The sequence below is a fragment of the Hoplias malabaricus genome, chromosome 8 (genome assembly GCF_029633855.1).
Source record: "Hoplias malabaricus isolate fHopMal1 chromosome 8, fHopMal1.hap1, whole genome shotgun sequence".
NCBI lineage: Eukaryota > Metazoa > Chordata > Actinopteri > Characiformes > Erythrinidae > Hoplias > Hoplias malabaricus.
In genome coordinates, this window is record NC_089807.1 from 21843061 (window position 1) to 21857900 (window position 14840).

General features: G+C 50.8%; 9 non-coding genes across 9 annotated transcripts; all 9 read right to left on the reverse strand.

Moving 5' to 3' along the window:
* Window positions 1-142: 142 nt before the first annotated feature.
* On the reverse strand, window positions 143-229 carry trnay-gua (transfer RNA tyrosine (anticodon GUA)). The gene is given in 2 exon segments: window positions 143-178; window positions 193-229. It is a non-coding gene; the product is annotated as a tRNA-Tyr (tRNA).
* Window positions 230-1514: 1285 nt separating this feature from the next.
* On the reverse strand, window positions 1515-1601 carry trnay-gua (transfer RNA tyrosine (anticodon GUA)). Its single transcript is given in 2 exon segments — window positions 1515-1550; window positions 1565-1601. It is a non-coding gene; the product is annotated as a tRNA-Tyr (tRNA).
* Window positions 1602-2878: 1277 nt separating this feature from the next.
* Window positions 2879-2965, reverse strand: trnay-gua (transfer RNA tyrosine (anticodon GUA)). Its single transcript is given in 2 exon segments — window positions 2879-2914; window positions 2929-2965. It is a non-coding gene; the product is annotated as a tRNA-Tyr (tRNA).
* A 1279-nt stretch (window positions 2966-4244) lies between these two features.
* On the reverse strand, window positions 4245-4331 carry trnay-gua (transfer RNA tyrosine (anticodon GUA)). Its single transcript is given in 2 exon segments — window positions 4245-4280; window positions 4295-4331. It is a non-coding gene; the product is annotated as a tRNA-Tyr (tRNA).
* A 1960-nt stretch (window positions 4332-6291) lies between these two features.
* On the reverse strand, window positions 6292-6378 carry trnay-gua (transfer RNA tyrosine (anticodon GUA)). Its single transcript is given in 2 exon segments — window positions 6292-6327; window positions 6342-6378. It is a non-coding gene; the product is annotated as a tRNA-Tyr (tRNA).
* Window positions 6379-8338: 1960 nt separating this feature from the next.
* trnay-gua (transfer RNA tyrosine (anticodon GUA)) lies at window positions 8339-8425 on the reverse strand. Its single transcript is given in 2 exon segments — window positions 8339-8374; window positions 8389-8425. It is a non-coding gene; the product is annotated as a tRNA-Tyr (tRNA).
* A 1960-nt stretch (window positions 8426-10385) lies between these two features.
* On the reverse strand, window positions 10386-10472 carry trnay-gua (transfer RNA tyrosine (anticodon GUA)). The gene is given in 2 exon segments: window positions 10386-10421; window positions 10436-10472. It is a non-coding gene; the product is annotated as a tRNA-Tyr (tRNA).
* Window positions 10473-12432: 1960 nt separating this feature from the next.
* trnay-gua (transfer RNA tyrosine (anticodon GUA)) lies at window positions 12433-12519 on the reverse strand. Its single transcript is given in 2 exon segments — window positions 12433-12468; window positions 12483-12519. It is a non-coding gene; the product is annotated as a tRNA-Tyr (tRNA).
* Window positions 12520-13797: 1278 nt separating this feature from the next.
* Window positions 13798-13884, reverse strand: trnay-gua (transfer RNA tyrosine (anticodon GUA)). The gene is given in 2 exon segments: window positions 13798-13833; window positions 13848-13884. It is a non-coding gene; the product is annotated as a tRNA-Tyr (tRNA).
* Between the last annotated feature and the right edge of the window lie 956 nt (window positions 13885-14840).

Below are 14840 nucleotides of genomic sequence, written 5' to 3' on the forward strand. Positions count from 1 at the left end.
AGATAAAGTTTGAGAAATTTGAATGGAACAATGTAAATGATCCGTCACTGCCTTCAGCATATTGCACTCTGGCATGCCAGTGCATCTGCAGGCAGGCACCTGGCCATGATATCCCGCAGTGGCACGAGGGAAAAGAAAAGTCTCCTTCAAGCCGGATTTGAACCAGCGACCTAAGGATCGCCTTATTAACAACTACAGTCCTCCGCTCTACCAACTGAGCTATCGAAGGTGCTATGCTAAAGGGTTGGACTGAAAACTGACAAGTGCGTTTAGGACAGACTCTCATGCACTCCTATGATTGCAGAGCGAGTACATCCGGCAAAAGCCTAGCCCTAGCCCCTGAACTTAATCCTATCTCCTTCCTTTCAGACGTAGCTGAAAACGGCGGCCCTGGTGGTCTGGTGGTCTAGTGGCTAGGATTCGGCGCTCTCACCGCTGCGGCCGGGTTCGATTCCCGGTCAGGGAAGTGTGTGCTTTCTTGCACACCAAGTCCACTACAAGACTCTGGAAGGTCCCCCCCCCACCCACATGCTGGGCTGTGTAGGTTGAAGGAATGTAAAGCGTCCTCCTTCTGCTACTTCCTTTTTTGCCAAACTTCTAAACGACACGTTGCTGCCTCATTCACCACCTCCACACACCCACACCAGCATGGCTTTATGTTTTCAAGTCTGCAAGTCTTTTAGGGAGGCAAGATAAAGTTTGAGAAATTTGAATGGAACAATGTAAATGATCCGTCACTGCCTTCAGCATATTGCACTCTGGCATGCCAGTGCATCTGCAGGCAGGCACCTGGCCATGATATCCCGCAGTGGCACGAGGGAAAAGAAAAGTCTCCTTCGAGCCGGATTTGAACCAACGACCTAAGGATCGCCTTATTAACAACTACAGTCCTCCGCTCTACCAACTGAGCTATCGAAGGTGCTGTGCTAAAGGGTTGGACTGAAAACTGACAAGTGCGTTTAGGACAGACTCTCATGCACTCCTATGATTGTAGAGCGAGTACATCCGGCAAAAGCCTAGCCCTAGCCCCTGAACTTAATCCTATCTCCTTCCTTTCAGACGTAGCTGAAAACGGTGGCCCTGGTGGTCTAGTGGCTAGGATTCGGCGGTCTCACCGCTGCGGGCGGGTTCGATTCCCGGTCAGGGAAGTGTGTGCTTTCTTGCACACCAAGTCCACTACAAGACTCTGGAAGGTCCCCCCCCCACCCACATGCTGGGCTGTGTAGGTTGAAGGAATGTAAAGCGTCCTCCTTCTGCTACTTCCTTTTTTGCCAAACTTCTAAACGACACGTTGCTGCCTCATTCACCACCTCCACACACCCACACCAGCGTGGCTTTATGTTTTCAAGTCTGCAAGTCTTTTAGGGAGGCAAGATAAAGTTTGAGAAATTTGAATGGAACAATGTAAATGATCCGTCACTGCCTTCAGCATATTGCACTCTGGCATGCCAGTGCATCTGCAGGCAGGCACCTGGCCATGATATCCCGCAGTGGCACGAGGGAAAAGAAAAGTCTCCTTCGAGCCGGATTTGAACCAGCGACCTAAGGATCGCCTTATTAACAACTACAGTCCTCCGCTCTACCAACTGAGCTATCGAAGGTGCTATGCTAAAGGGTTGGACTGAAAACTGACAAGTGCGTTTAGGACAGACTCTCATGCACTCCTATGATTGTAGAGCGAGTACATCCGGCAAAAGCCTAGCCCTAGCCCCTAAACTTAATCCTATCTCCTTCCTTTCAGACGTAGCTGAAAACGGTGGCCCTGGTGGTCTAGTGGCTAGGATTCGGCGGTCTCACCGCTGCGGGCGGGTTCGATTCCCGGTCAGGGAAGTGTGTGCTTTCTTGCACACCAAGTCCACTACAAGACTCTGGAAGGTCCCCCCCCCACCCACATGCTGGGCTGTGTAGGTTGAAGGAATGTAAAGCGTCCTCCTTCTGCTACTTCCTTTTTTGCCAAACTTCTAAACGACACGTTGCTGCCTCATTCACCACCTCCACACACCCACACCAGCGTGGCTTTATGTTTTCAAGTCTGCAAGTCTTTTAGGGAGGCAAGATAAAGTTTGAGAAATTTGAATGGAACAATGTAAATGATCCGTCACTGCCTTCAGCATATTGCACTCTGGCATGCCAGTGCATCTGCAGGCAGGCACCTGGCCATGATATCCCGCAGTGGCACGAGGGAAAAGAAAAGTCTCCTTCGAGCCGGATTTGAACCAGCGACCTAAGGATCGCCTTATTAACAACTACAGTCCTCCGCTCTACCAACTGAGCTATTGAAGGTGCTATGCTAAAGGGTTGGACTGAAAACTGACAAGTGCGTTTAGGACAGACTCTCATGCACTCCTATGATTGTAGAGCGAGTACATCCGGCAAAAGCCTAGCCCTAGCCCCTGAACTTAATCCTATCTCCTTCCTTTCAGACGTAGCTGAAAACGGTGGCCCTGGTGGTCTAGTGGCTAGGATTCGGCGCTCTCACCGCTGCGGCCGGGTTCGATTCCCGGTCAGGGAAGTGTGTGCTTTCTTGCACACCAAGTCCACTACAAGACTCTGGAAGGTCCCCCCCCCACCCACATGCTGGGCTGTGTAGGTTGAAGGAATGTAAAGCGTCCTCCTTCTGCTACTTCCTTTTTTGCCAAACTTCTAAACGACACGTTGCTGCCTCATTCACCACCTCCACACACCCACACCAGCGTGGCTTTATGTTTTCAAGTCTGCAAGTCTTTTAGGGAGGCAAGATAAAGTTTGAGAAATTTGAATGGAACAGTGTAAATGATCCGTCACTGCCTTCAGCATATTGCACTCTGGCATGCCAGTGCATCTGCAGGCAGGCACCTGGCCATGATATCCCGCAGTGGCACGAGGGAAAAGAAAAGTCTCCTTCGAGCCGGATTTGAACCAGCGACCTAAGGATCGCCTTATTAACAACTACAGTCCTCCGCTCTACCAACTGAGCTATCGAAGGTGCTATGTTAAGGGTTGGACTGAAAACTGACAAGTGCGTTTAGGACAGACTCTCATGCACTCCTATGATTGTAGAGCGAGTACATCCGGCAAAAGCCTAGCCCTAGCCCCTGAACTTAATCCTATCCCCTTCCTTTCAGACGTAGCTGAAAACGGTGGCCCTGGTGGTCTAGTGGCTAGGATTCGGCGCTCTCACCGCTGCGGCCGGGTTCGATTCCCGGTCAGGGAAGTGTGTGCTTTCTTGCACACCAAGTCCACTACAAGACTCTGGAAAGTCCCCCACCCCCAACCAGATGCTGGGCTGTGTAGGTTGAAGGAATGTAAAGCGTCCTCCTTCTGCTAGTTCCTTTTTTGCCAAACTTCTAAACGACACGTTGCTGCCTCATTCACCACCTCCACACACCCACACCAGCGTGGCTTTATGTTTTCAAGTCTGCAAGTCTTTTAGGGAGGCAAGATAAAGTTTGAGAAATTTGAATGGAACAATGTAAATGATCCGTCACTGCCTTCAGCATATTGCACTCTGGCATGCCAGTGCATCTGCAGGCAGGCACCTGGCCATGATATCCCGCAGTGGCACGAGGGAAAAGAAAAGTCTCCTTCGAGCCGGATTTGAACCAGCGACCTAAGGATCGCCTTATTAACAACTACAGTGCTCCGCTCTACCAACTGAGCTATCGAAGGTGCTATGCTAAAGGGTTGGACTGAAAACTGACAAGTGCGTTTAGGACAGACTCTCATGCACTCCTATGATTGTAGAGCGAGTACATCCGGCAAAAGCCTAGCCCTAGCCCCTGAACTTAATCCTATCTCCTTCCTTTCAGACGTAGCTGAAAACGGTGGCCTTGGTGGTCTAGTGGCTAGGATTCGGCGCTCTCACCGCTGCGGCCGGGTTCGATTCCCGGTCAGGGAAGTGTGTGCTTTCTTGCACACCAAGTCCACTACAAGACTCTGGAAAGTCCCCCCCCCCAACCAGATGCTGGGCTGTGTAGGTTGAAGGAATGTAAAGCGTCCTCCTTCTGCTACTCCCTTTTTTGCCAAACTTCTAAACGACACGTTGCTGCCTCATTCACCACCTCCACACACCCACACCAGCGTGGCTTTATGTTTTCAAGTCTGCAAGTCTTTTAGGGAGGCAAGATAAAGTTTGAGAAATTTGAATGGAACAATGTAAATGATCCGTCACTGCCTTCAGCATATTGCACTCTGGCATGCCAGTGCATCTGCAGGCAGGCACCTGGCCATGATATCCCGCAGTGGCACGAGGGAAAAGAAAAGTCTCCTTCAAGCCGGATTTGAACCAGCGACCTAAGGATCGCCTTATTAACAACTACAGTCCTCCGCTCTACCAACTGAGCTATCGAAGGTGCTATGCTAAAGGGTTGGACTGAAAACTGACAAGTGCGTTTAGGACAGACTCTCATGCACTCCTATGATTGCAGAGCGAGTACATCCGGCAAAAGCCTAGCCCTAGCCCCTGAACTTAATCCTATCTCCTTCCTTTCAGACGTAGCTGAAAACGGCGGCCCTGGTGGTCTAGTGGCTAGGATTCGGCGCTCTCACCGCTGCGGCCGGGTTCGATTCCCGGTCAGGGAAGTGTGTGCTTTCTTGCACACCAAGTCCACTACAAGACTCTGGAAGGTCCCCCCCCCACCCACATGCTGGGCTGTGTAGGTTGAAGGAATGTAAAGCGTCCTCCTTCTGCTACTTCCTTTTTTGCCAAACTTCTAAACGACACGTTGCTGCCTCATTCACCACCTCCACACACCCACACCAGCATGGCTTTATGTTTTCAAGTCTGCAAGTCTTTTAGGGAGGCAAGATAAAGTTTGAGAAATTTGAATGGAACAATGTAAATGATCCGTCACTGCCTTCAGCATATTGCACTCTGGCATGCCAGTGCATCTGCAGGCAGGCACCTGGCCATGATATCCCGCAGTGGCACGAGGGAAAAGAAAAGTCTCCTTCGAGCCGGATTTGAACCAACGACCTAAGGATCGCCTTATTAACAACTACAGTCCTCCGCTCTACCAACTGAGCTATCGAAGGTGCTGTGCTAAAGGGTTGGACTGAAAACTGACAAGTGCGTTTAGGACAGACTCTCATGCACTCCTATGATTGTAGAGCGAGTACATCCGGCAAAAGCCTAGCCCTAGCCCCTGAACTTAATCCTATCTCCTTCCTTTCAGACGTAGCTGAAAACGGTGGCCCTGGTGGTCTAGTGGCTAGGATTCGGCGGTCTCACCGCTGCGGGCGGGTTCGATTCCCGGTCAGGGAAGTGTGTGCTTTCTTGCACACCAAGTCCACTACAAGACTCTGGAAGGTCCCCCCCCCACCCACATGCTGGGCTGTGTAGGTTGAAGGAATGTAAAGCGTCCTCCTTCTGCTACTTCCTTTTTTGCCAAACTTCTAAACGACACGTTGCTGCCTCATTCACCACCTCCACACACCCACACCAGCGTGGCTTTATGTTTTCAAGTCTGCAAGTCTTTTAGGGAGGCAAGATAAAGTTTGAGAAATTTGAATGGAACAATGTAAATGATCCGTCACTGCCTTCAGCATATTGCACTCTGGCATGCCAGTGCATCTGCAGGCAGGCACCTGGCCATGATATCCCGCAGTGGCACGAGGGAAAAGAAAAGTCTCCTTCGAGCCGGATTTGAACCAGCGACCTAAGGATCGCCTTATTAACAACTACAGTGCTCCGCTCTACCAACTGAGCTATCGAAGGTGCTATGCTAAAGGGTTGGACTGAAAACTGACAAGTGCGTTTAGGACAGACTCTCATGCACTCCTATGATTGTAGAGCGAGTACATCCGGCAAAAGCCTAGCCCTAGCCCCTGAACTTAATCCTATCTCCTTCCTTTCAGACGTAGCTGAAAACGGTGGCCTTGGTGGTCTAGTGGCTAGGATTCGGCGCTCTCACCGCTGCGGCCGGGTTCGATTCCCGGTCAGGGAAGTGTGTGCTTTCTTGCACACCAAGTCCACTACAAGACTCTGGAAAGTCCCCCCCCCCAACCAGATGCTGGGCTGTGTAGGTTGAAGGAATGTAAAGCGTCCTCCTTCTGCTACTCCCTTTTTTGCCAAACTTCTAAACGACACGTTGCTGCCTCATTCACCACCTCCACACACCCACACCAGCGTGGCTTTATGTTTTCAAGTCTGCAAGTCTTTTAGGGAGGCAAGATAAAGTTTGAGAAATTTGAATGGAACAATGTAAATGATCCGTCACTGCCTTCAGCATATTGCACTCTGGCATGCCAGTGCATCTGCAGGCAGGCACCTGGCCATGATATCCCGCAGTGGCACGAGGGAAAAGAAAAGTCTCCTTCAAGCCGGATTTGAACCAGCGACCTAAGGATCGCCTTATTAACAACTACAGTCCTCCGCTCTACCAACTGAGCTATCGAAGGTGCTATGCTAAAGGGTTGGACTGAAAACTGACAAGTGCGTTTAGGACAGACTCTCATGCACTCCTATGATTGCAGAGCGAGTACATCCGGCAAAAGCCTAGCCCTAGCCCCTGAACTTAATCCTATCTCCTTCCTTTCAGACGTAGCTGAAAACGGCGGCCCTGGTGGTCTAGTGGCTAGGATTCGGCGCTCTCACCGCTGCGGCCGGGTTCGATTCCCGGTCAGGGAAGTGTGTGCTTTCTTGCACACCAAGTCCACTACAAGACTCTGGAAGGTCCCCCCCCCACCCACATGCTGGGCTGTGTAGGTTGAAGGAATGTAAAGCGTCCTCCTTCTGCTACTTCCTTTTTTGCCAAACTTCTAAACGACACGTTGCTGCCTCATTCACCACCTCCACACACCCACACCAGCATGGCTTTATGTTTTCAAGTCTGCAAGTCTTTTAGGGAGGCAAGATAAAGTTTGAGAAATTTGAATGGAACAATGTAAATGATCCGTCACTGCCTTCAGCATATTGCACTCTGGCATGCCAGTGCATCTGCAGGCAGGCACCTGGCCATGATATCCCGCAGTGGCACGAGGGAAAAGAAAAGTCTCCTTCGAGCCGGATTTGAACCAACGACCTAAGGATCGCCTTATTAACAACTACAGTCCTCCGCTCTACCAACTGAGCTATCGAAGGTGCTGTGCTAAAGGGTTGGACTGAAAACTGACAAGTGCGTTTAGGACAGACTCTCATGCACTCCTATGATTGTAGAGCGAGTACATCCGGCAAAAGCCTAGCCCTAGCCCCTGAACTTAATCCTATCTCCTTCCTTTCAGACGTAGCTGAAAACGGTGGCCCTGGTGGTCTAGTGGCTAGGATTCGGCGGTCTCACCGCTGCGGGCGGGTTCGATTCCCGGTCAGGGAAGTGTGTGCTTTCTTGCACACCAAGTCCACTACAAGACTCTGGAAGGTCCCCCCCCCACCCACATGCTGGGCTGTGTAGGTTGAAGGAATGTAAAGCGTCCTCCTTCTGCTACTTCCTTTTTTGCCAAACTTCTAAACGACACGTTGCTGCCTCATTCACCACCTCCACACACCCACACCAGCGTGGCTTTATGTTTTCAAGTCTGCAAGTCTTTTAGGGAGGCAAGATAAAGTTTGAGAAATTTGAATGGAACAATGTAAATGATCCGTCACTGCCTTCAGCATATTGCACTCTGGCATGCCAGTGCATCTGCAGGCAGGCACCTGGCCATGATATCCCGCAGTGGCACGAGGGAAAAGAAAAGTCTCCTTCGAGCCGGATTTGAACCAGCGACCTAAGGATCGCCTTATTAACAACTACAGTGCTCCGCTCTACCAACTGAGCTATCGAAGGTGCTATGCTAAAGGGTTGGACTGAAAACTGACAAGTGCGTTTAGGACAGACTCTCATGCACTCCTATGATTGTAGAGCGAGTACATCCGGCAAAAGCCTAGCCCTAGCCCCTGAACTTAATCCTATCTCCTTCCTTTCAGACGTAGCTGAAAACGGTGGCCTTGGTGGTCTAGTGGCTAGGATTCGGCGCTCTCACCGCTGCGGCCGGGTTCGATTCCCGGTCAGGGAAGTGTGTGCTTTCTTGCACACCAAGTCCACTACAAGACTCTGGAAAGTCCCCCCCCCCAACCAGATGCTGGGCTGTGTAGGTTGAAGGAATGTAAAGCGTCCTCCTTCTGCTACTCCCTTTTTTGCCAAACTTCTAAACGACACGTTGCTGCCTCATTCACCACCTCCACACACCCACACCAGCGTGGCTTTATGTTTTCAAGTCTGCAAGTCTTTTAGGGAGGCAAGATAAAGTTTGAGAAATTTGAATGGAACAATGTAAATGATCCGTCACTGCCTTCAGCATATTGCACTCTGGCATGCCAGTGCATCTGCAGGCAGGCACCTGGCCATGATATCCCGCAGTGGCACGAGGGAAAAGAAAAGTCTCCTTCAAGCCGGATTTGAACCAGCGACCTAAGGATCGCCTTATTAACAACTACAGTCCTCCGCTCTACCAACTGAGCTATCGAAGGTGCTATGCTAAAGGGTTGGACTGAAAACTGACAAGTGCGTTTAGGACAGACTCTCATGCACTCCTATGATTGCAGAGCGAGTACATCCGGCAAAAGCCTAGCCCTAGCCCCTGAACTTAATCCTATCTCCTTCCTTTCAGACGTAGCTGAAAACGGCGGCCCTGGTGGTCTAGTGGCTAGGATTCGGCGCTCTCACCGCTGCGGCCGGGTTCGATTCCCGGTCAGGGAAGTGTGTGCTTTCTTGCACACCAAGTCCACTACAAGACTCTGGAAGGTCCCCCCCCCACCCACATGCTGGGCTGTGTAGGTTGAAGGAATGTAAAGCGTCCTCCTTCTGCTACTTCCTTTTTTGCCAAACTTCTAAACGACACGTTGCTGCCTCATTCACCACCTCCACACACCCACACCAGCATGGCTTTATGTTTTCAAGTCTGCAAGTCTTTTAGGGAGGCAAGATAAAGTTTGAGAAATTTGAATGGAACAATGTAAATGATCCGTCACTGCCTTCAGCATATTGCACTCTGGCATGCCAGTGCATCTGCAGGCAGGCACCTGGCCATGATATCCCGCAGTGGCACGAGGGAAAAGAAAAGTCTCCTTCGAGCCGGATTTGAACCAACGACCTAAGGATCGCCTTATTAACAACTACAGTCCTCCGCTCTACCAACTGAGCTATCGAAGGTGCTGTGCTAAAGGGTTGGACTGAAAACTGACAAGTGCGTTTAGGACAGACTCTCATGCACTCCTATGATTGTAGAGCGAGTACATCCGGCAAAAGCCTAGCCCTAGCCCCTGAACTTAATCCTATCTCCTTCCTTTCAGACGTAGCTGAAAACGGTGGCCCTGGTGGTCTAGTGGCTAGGATTCGGCGGTCTCACCGCTGCGGGCGGGTTCGATTCCCGGTCAGGGAAGTGTGTGCTTTCTTGCACACCAAGTCCACTACAAGACTCTGGAAGGTCCCCCCCCCACCCACATGCTGGGCTGTGTAGGTTGAAGGAATGTAAAGCGTCCTCCTTCTGCTACTTCCTTTTTTGCCAAACTTCTAAACGACACGTTGCTGCCTCATTCACCACCTCCACACACCCACACCAGCGTGGCTTTATGTTTTCAAGTCTGCAAGTCTTTTAGGGAGGCAAGATAAAGTTTGAGAAATTTGAATGGAACAATGTAAATGATCCGTCACTGCCTTCAGCATATTGCACTCTGGCATGCCAGTGCATCTGCAGGCAGGCACCTGGCCATGATATCCCGCAGTGGCACGAGGGAAAAGAAAAGTCTCCTTCGAGCCGGATTTGAACCAGCGACCTAAGGATCGCCTTATTAACAACTACAGTGCTCCGCTCTACCAACTGAGCTATCGAAGGTGCTATGCTAAAGGGTTGGACTGAAAACTGACAAGTGCGTTTAGGACAGACTCTCATGCACTCCTATGATTGTAGAGCGAGTACATCCGGCAAAAGCCTAGCCCTAGCCCCTGAACTTAATCCTATCTCCTTCCTTTCAGACGTAGCTGAAAACGGTGGCCTTGGTGGTCTAGTGGCTAGGATTCGGCGCTCTCACCGCTGCGGCCGGGTTCGATTCCCGGTCAGGGAAGTGTGTGCTTTCTTGCACACCAAGTCCACTACAAGACTCTGGAAAGTCCCCCCCCCCAACCAGATGCTGGGCTGTGTAGGTTGAAGGAATGTAAAGCGTCCTCCTTCTGCTACTCCCTTTTTTGCCAAACTTCTAAACGACACGTTGCTGCCTCATTCACCACCTCCACACACCCACACCAGCGTGGCTTTATGTTTTCAAGTCTGCAAGTCTTTTAGGGAGGCAAGATAAAGTTTGAGAAATTTGAATGGAACAATGTAAATGATCCGTCACTGCCTTCAGCATATTGCACTCTGGCATGCCAGTGCATCTGCAGGCAGGCACCTGGCCATGATATCCCGCAGTGGCACGAGGGAAAAGAAAAGTCTCCTTCAAGCCGGATTTGAACCAGCGACCTAAGGATCGCCTTATTAACAACTACAGTCCTCCGCTCTACCAACTGAGCTATCGAAGGTGCTATGCTAAAGGGTTGGACTGAAAACTGACAAGTGCGTTTAGGACAGACTCTCATGCACTCCTATGATTGCAGAGCGAGTACATCCGGCAAAAGCCTAGCCCTAGCCCCTGAACTTAATCCTATCTCCTTCCTTTCAGACGTAGCTGAAAACGGCGGCCCTGGTGGTCTAGTGGCTAGGATTCGGCGCTCTCACCGCTGCGGCCGGGTTCGATTCCCGGTCAGGGAAGTGTGTGCTTTCTTGCACACCAAGTCCACTACAAGACTCTGGAAGGTCCCCCCCCCACCCACATGCTGGGCTGTGTAGGTTGAAGGAATGTAAAGCGTCCTCCTTCTGCTACTTCCTTTTTTGCCAAACTTCTAAACGACACGTTGCTGCCTCATTCACCACCTCCACACACCCACACCAGCATGGCTTTATGTTTTCAAGTCTGCAAGTCTTTTAGGGAGGCAAGATAAAGTTTGAGAAATTTGAATGGAACAATGTAAATGATCCGTCACTGCCTTCAGCATATTGCACTCTGGCATGCCAGTGCATCTGCAGGCAGGCACCTGGCCATGATATCCCGCAGTGGCACGAGGGAAAAGAAAAGTCTCCTTCGAGCCGGATTTGAACCAACGACCTAAGGATCGCCTTATTAACAACTACAGTCCTCCGCTCTACCAACTGAGCTATCGAAGGTGCTGTGCTAAAGGGTTGGACTGAAAACTGACAAGTGCGTTTAGGACAGACTCTCATGCACTCCTATGATTGTAGAGCGAGTACATCCGGCAAAAGCCTAGCCCTAGCCCCTGAACTTAATCCTATCTCCTTCCTTTCAGACGTAGCTGAAAACGGTGGCCCTGGTGGTCTAGTGGCTAGGATTCGGCGGTCTCACCGCTGCGGGCGGGTTCGATTCCCGGTCAGGGAAGTGTGTGCTTTCTTGCACACCAAGTCCACTACAAGACTCTGGAAGGTCCCCCCCCCACCCACATGCTGGGCTGTGTAGGTTGAAGGAATGTAAAGCGTCCTCCTTCTGCTACTTCCTTTTTTGCCAAACTTCTAAACGACACGTTGCTGCCTCATTCACCACCTCCACACACCCACACCAGCGTGGCTTTATGTTTTCAAGTCTGCAAGTCTTTTAGGGAGGCAAGATAAAGTTTGAGAAATTTGAATGGAACAATGTAAATGATCCGTCACTGCCTTCAGCATATTGCACTCTGGCATGCCAGTGCATCTGCAGGCAGGCACCTGGCCATGATATCCCGCAGTGGCACGAGGGAAAAGAAAAGTCTCCTTCGAGCCGGATTTGAACCAGCGACCTAAGGATCGCCTTATTAACAACTACAGTGCTCCGCTCTACCAACTGAGCTATCAAAGGTGCTATGCTAAAGGGTTGGACTGAAAACTGACAAGTGCGTTTAGGACAGACTCTCATGCACTCCTATGATTGTAGAGCGAGTACATCCGGCAAAAGCCTAGCCCTAGCCCCTGAACTTAATCCTATCTCCTTCCTTTCAGACGTAGCTGAAAACGGTGGCCTTGGTGGTCTAGTGGCTAGGATTCGGCGCTCTCACCGCTGCGGCCGGGTTCGATTCCCGGTCAGGGAAGTGTGTGCTTTCTTGCACACCAAGTCCACTACAAGACTCTGGAAAGTCCCCCCCCCCAACCAGATGCTGGGCTGTGTAGGTTGAAGGAATGTAAAGCGTCCTCCTTCTGCTACTCCCTTTTTTGCCAAACTTCTAAACGACACGTTGCTGCCTCATTCACCACCTCCACACACCCACACCAGCGTGGCTTTATGTTTTCAAGTCTGCAAGTCTTTTAGGGAGGCAAGATAAAGTTTGAGAAATTTGAATGGAACAATGTAAATGATCCGTCACTGCCTTCAGCATATTGCACTCTGGCATGCCAGTGCATCTGCAGGCAGGCACCTGGCCATGATATCCCGCAGTGGCACGAGGGAAAAGAAAAGTCTCCTTCAAGCCGGATTTGAACCAGCGACCTAAGGATCGCCTTATTAACAACTACAGTCCTCCGCTCTACCAACTGAGCTATCGAAGGTGCTATGCTAAAGGGTTGGACTGAAAACTGACAAGTGCGTTTAGGACAGACTCTCATGCACTCCTATGATTGCAGAGCGAGTACATCCGGCAAAAGCCTAGCCCTAGCCCCTGAACTTAATCCTATCTCCTTCCTTTCAGACGTAGCTGAAAACGGCGGCCCTGGTGGTCTAGTGGCTAGGATTCGGCGCTCTCACCGCTGCGGCCGGGTTCGATTCCCGGTCAGGGAAGTGTGTGCTTTCTTGCACACCAAGTCCACTACAAGACTCTGGAAGGTCCCCCCCCCACCCACATGCTGGGCTGTGTAGGTTGAAGGAATGTAAAGCGTCCTCCTTCTGCTACTTCCTTTTTTGCCAAACTTCTAAACGACACGTTGCTGCCTCATTCACCACCTCCACACACCCACACCAGCGTGGCTTTATGTTTTCAAGTCTGCAAGTCTTTTAGGGAGGCAAGATAAAGTTTGAGAAATTTGAATGGAACAATGTAAATGATCCGTCACTGCCTTCAGCATATTGCACTCTGGCATGCCAGTGCATCTGCAGGCAGGCACCTGGCCATGATATCCCGCAGTGGCACGAGGGAAAAGAAAAGTCTCCTTCGAGCCGGATTTGAACCAGCGACCTAAGGATCGCCTTATTAACAACTACAGTGCTCCGCTCTACCAACTGAGCTATCGAAGGTGCTATGCTAAAGGGTTGGACTGAAAACTGACAAGTGCGTTTAGGACAGACTCTCATGCACTCCTATGATTGTAGAGCGAGTACATCCGGCAAAAGCCTAGCCCTAGCCCCTGAACTTAATCCTATCTCCTTCCTTTCAGACGTAGCTGAAAACGGTGGCCTTGGTGGTCTAGTGGCTAGGATTCGGCGCTCTCACCGCTGCGGCCGGGTTCGATTCCCGGTCAGGGAAGTGTGTGCTTTCTTGCACACCAAGTCCACTACAAGACTCTGGAAAGTCCCCCCCCCCAACCAGATGCTGGGCTGTGTAGGTTGAAGGAATGTAAAGCGTCCTCCTTCTGCTACTCCCTTTTTTGCCAAACTTCTAAACGACACGTTGCTGCCTCATTCACCACCTCCACACACCCACACCAGCGTGGCTTTATGTTTTCAAGTCTGCAAGTCTTTTAGGGAGGCAAGATAAAGTTTGAGAAATTTGAATGGAACAATGTAAATGATCCGTCACTGCCTTCAGCATATTGCACTCTGGCATGCCAGTGCATCTGCAGGCAGGCACCTGGCCATGATATCCCGCAGTGGCACGAGGGAAAAGAAAAGTCTCCTTCAAGCCGGATTTGAACCAGCGACCTAAGGATCGCCTTATTAACAACTACAGTCCTCCGCTCTACCAACTGAGCTATCGAAGGTGCTATGCTAAAGGGTTGGACTGAAAACTGACAAGTGCGTTTAGGACAGACTCTCATGCACTCCTATGATTGCAGAGCGAGTACATCCGGCAAAAGCCTAGCCCTAGCCCCTGAACTTAATCCTATCTCCTTCCTTTCAGACGTAGCTGAAAACGGCGGCCCTGGTGGTCTAGTGGCTAGGATTCGGCGCTCTCACCGCTGCGGCCGGGTTCGATTCCCGGTCAGGGAAGTGTGTGCTTTCTTGCACACCAAGTCCACTACAAGACTCTGGAAGGTCCCCCCCCCACCCACATGCTGGGCTGTGTAGGTTGAAGGAATGTAAAGCGTCCTCCTTCTGCTACTTCCTTTTTTGCCAAACTTCTAAACGACACGTTGCTGCCTCATTCACCACCTCCACACACCCACACCAGCATGGCTTTATGTTTTCAAGTCTGCAAGTCTTTTAGGGAGGCAAGATAAAGTTTGAGAAATTTGAATGGAACAATGTAAATGATCCGTCACTGCCTTCAGCATATTGCACTCTGGCATGCCAGTGCATCTGCAGGCAGGCACCTGGCCATGATATCCCGCAGTGGCACGAGGGAAAAGAAAAGTCTCCTTCGAGCCGGATTTGAACCAACGACCTAAGGATCGCCTTATTAACAACTACAGTCCTCCGCTCTACCAACTGAGCTATCGAAGGTGCTGTGCTAAAGGGTTGGACTGAAAACTGACAAGTGCGTTTAGGACAGACTCTCATGCACTCCTATGATTGTAGAGCGAGTACATCCGGCAAAAGCCTAGCCCTAGCCCCTGAACTTAATCCTATCTCCTTCCTTTCAGACGTAGCTGAAAACGGTGGCCCTGGTGGTCTAGTGGCTAGGATTCGGCGGTCTCACCGCTGCGGGCGGGTTCGATTCCCGGTCAGGGAAGTGTGTGCTTTCTTGCACACCAAGTCCACTACAAGACTCTGGAAG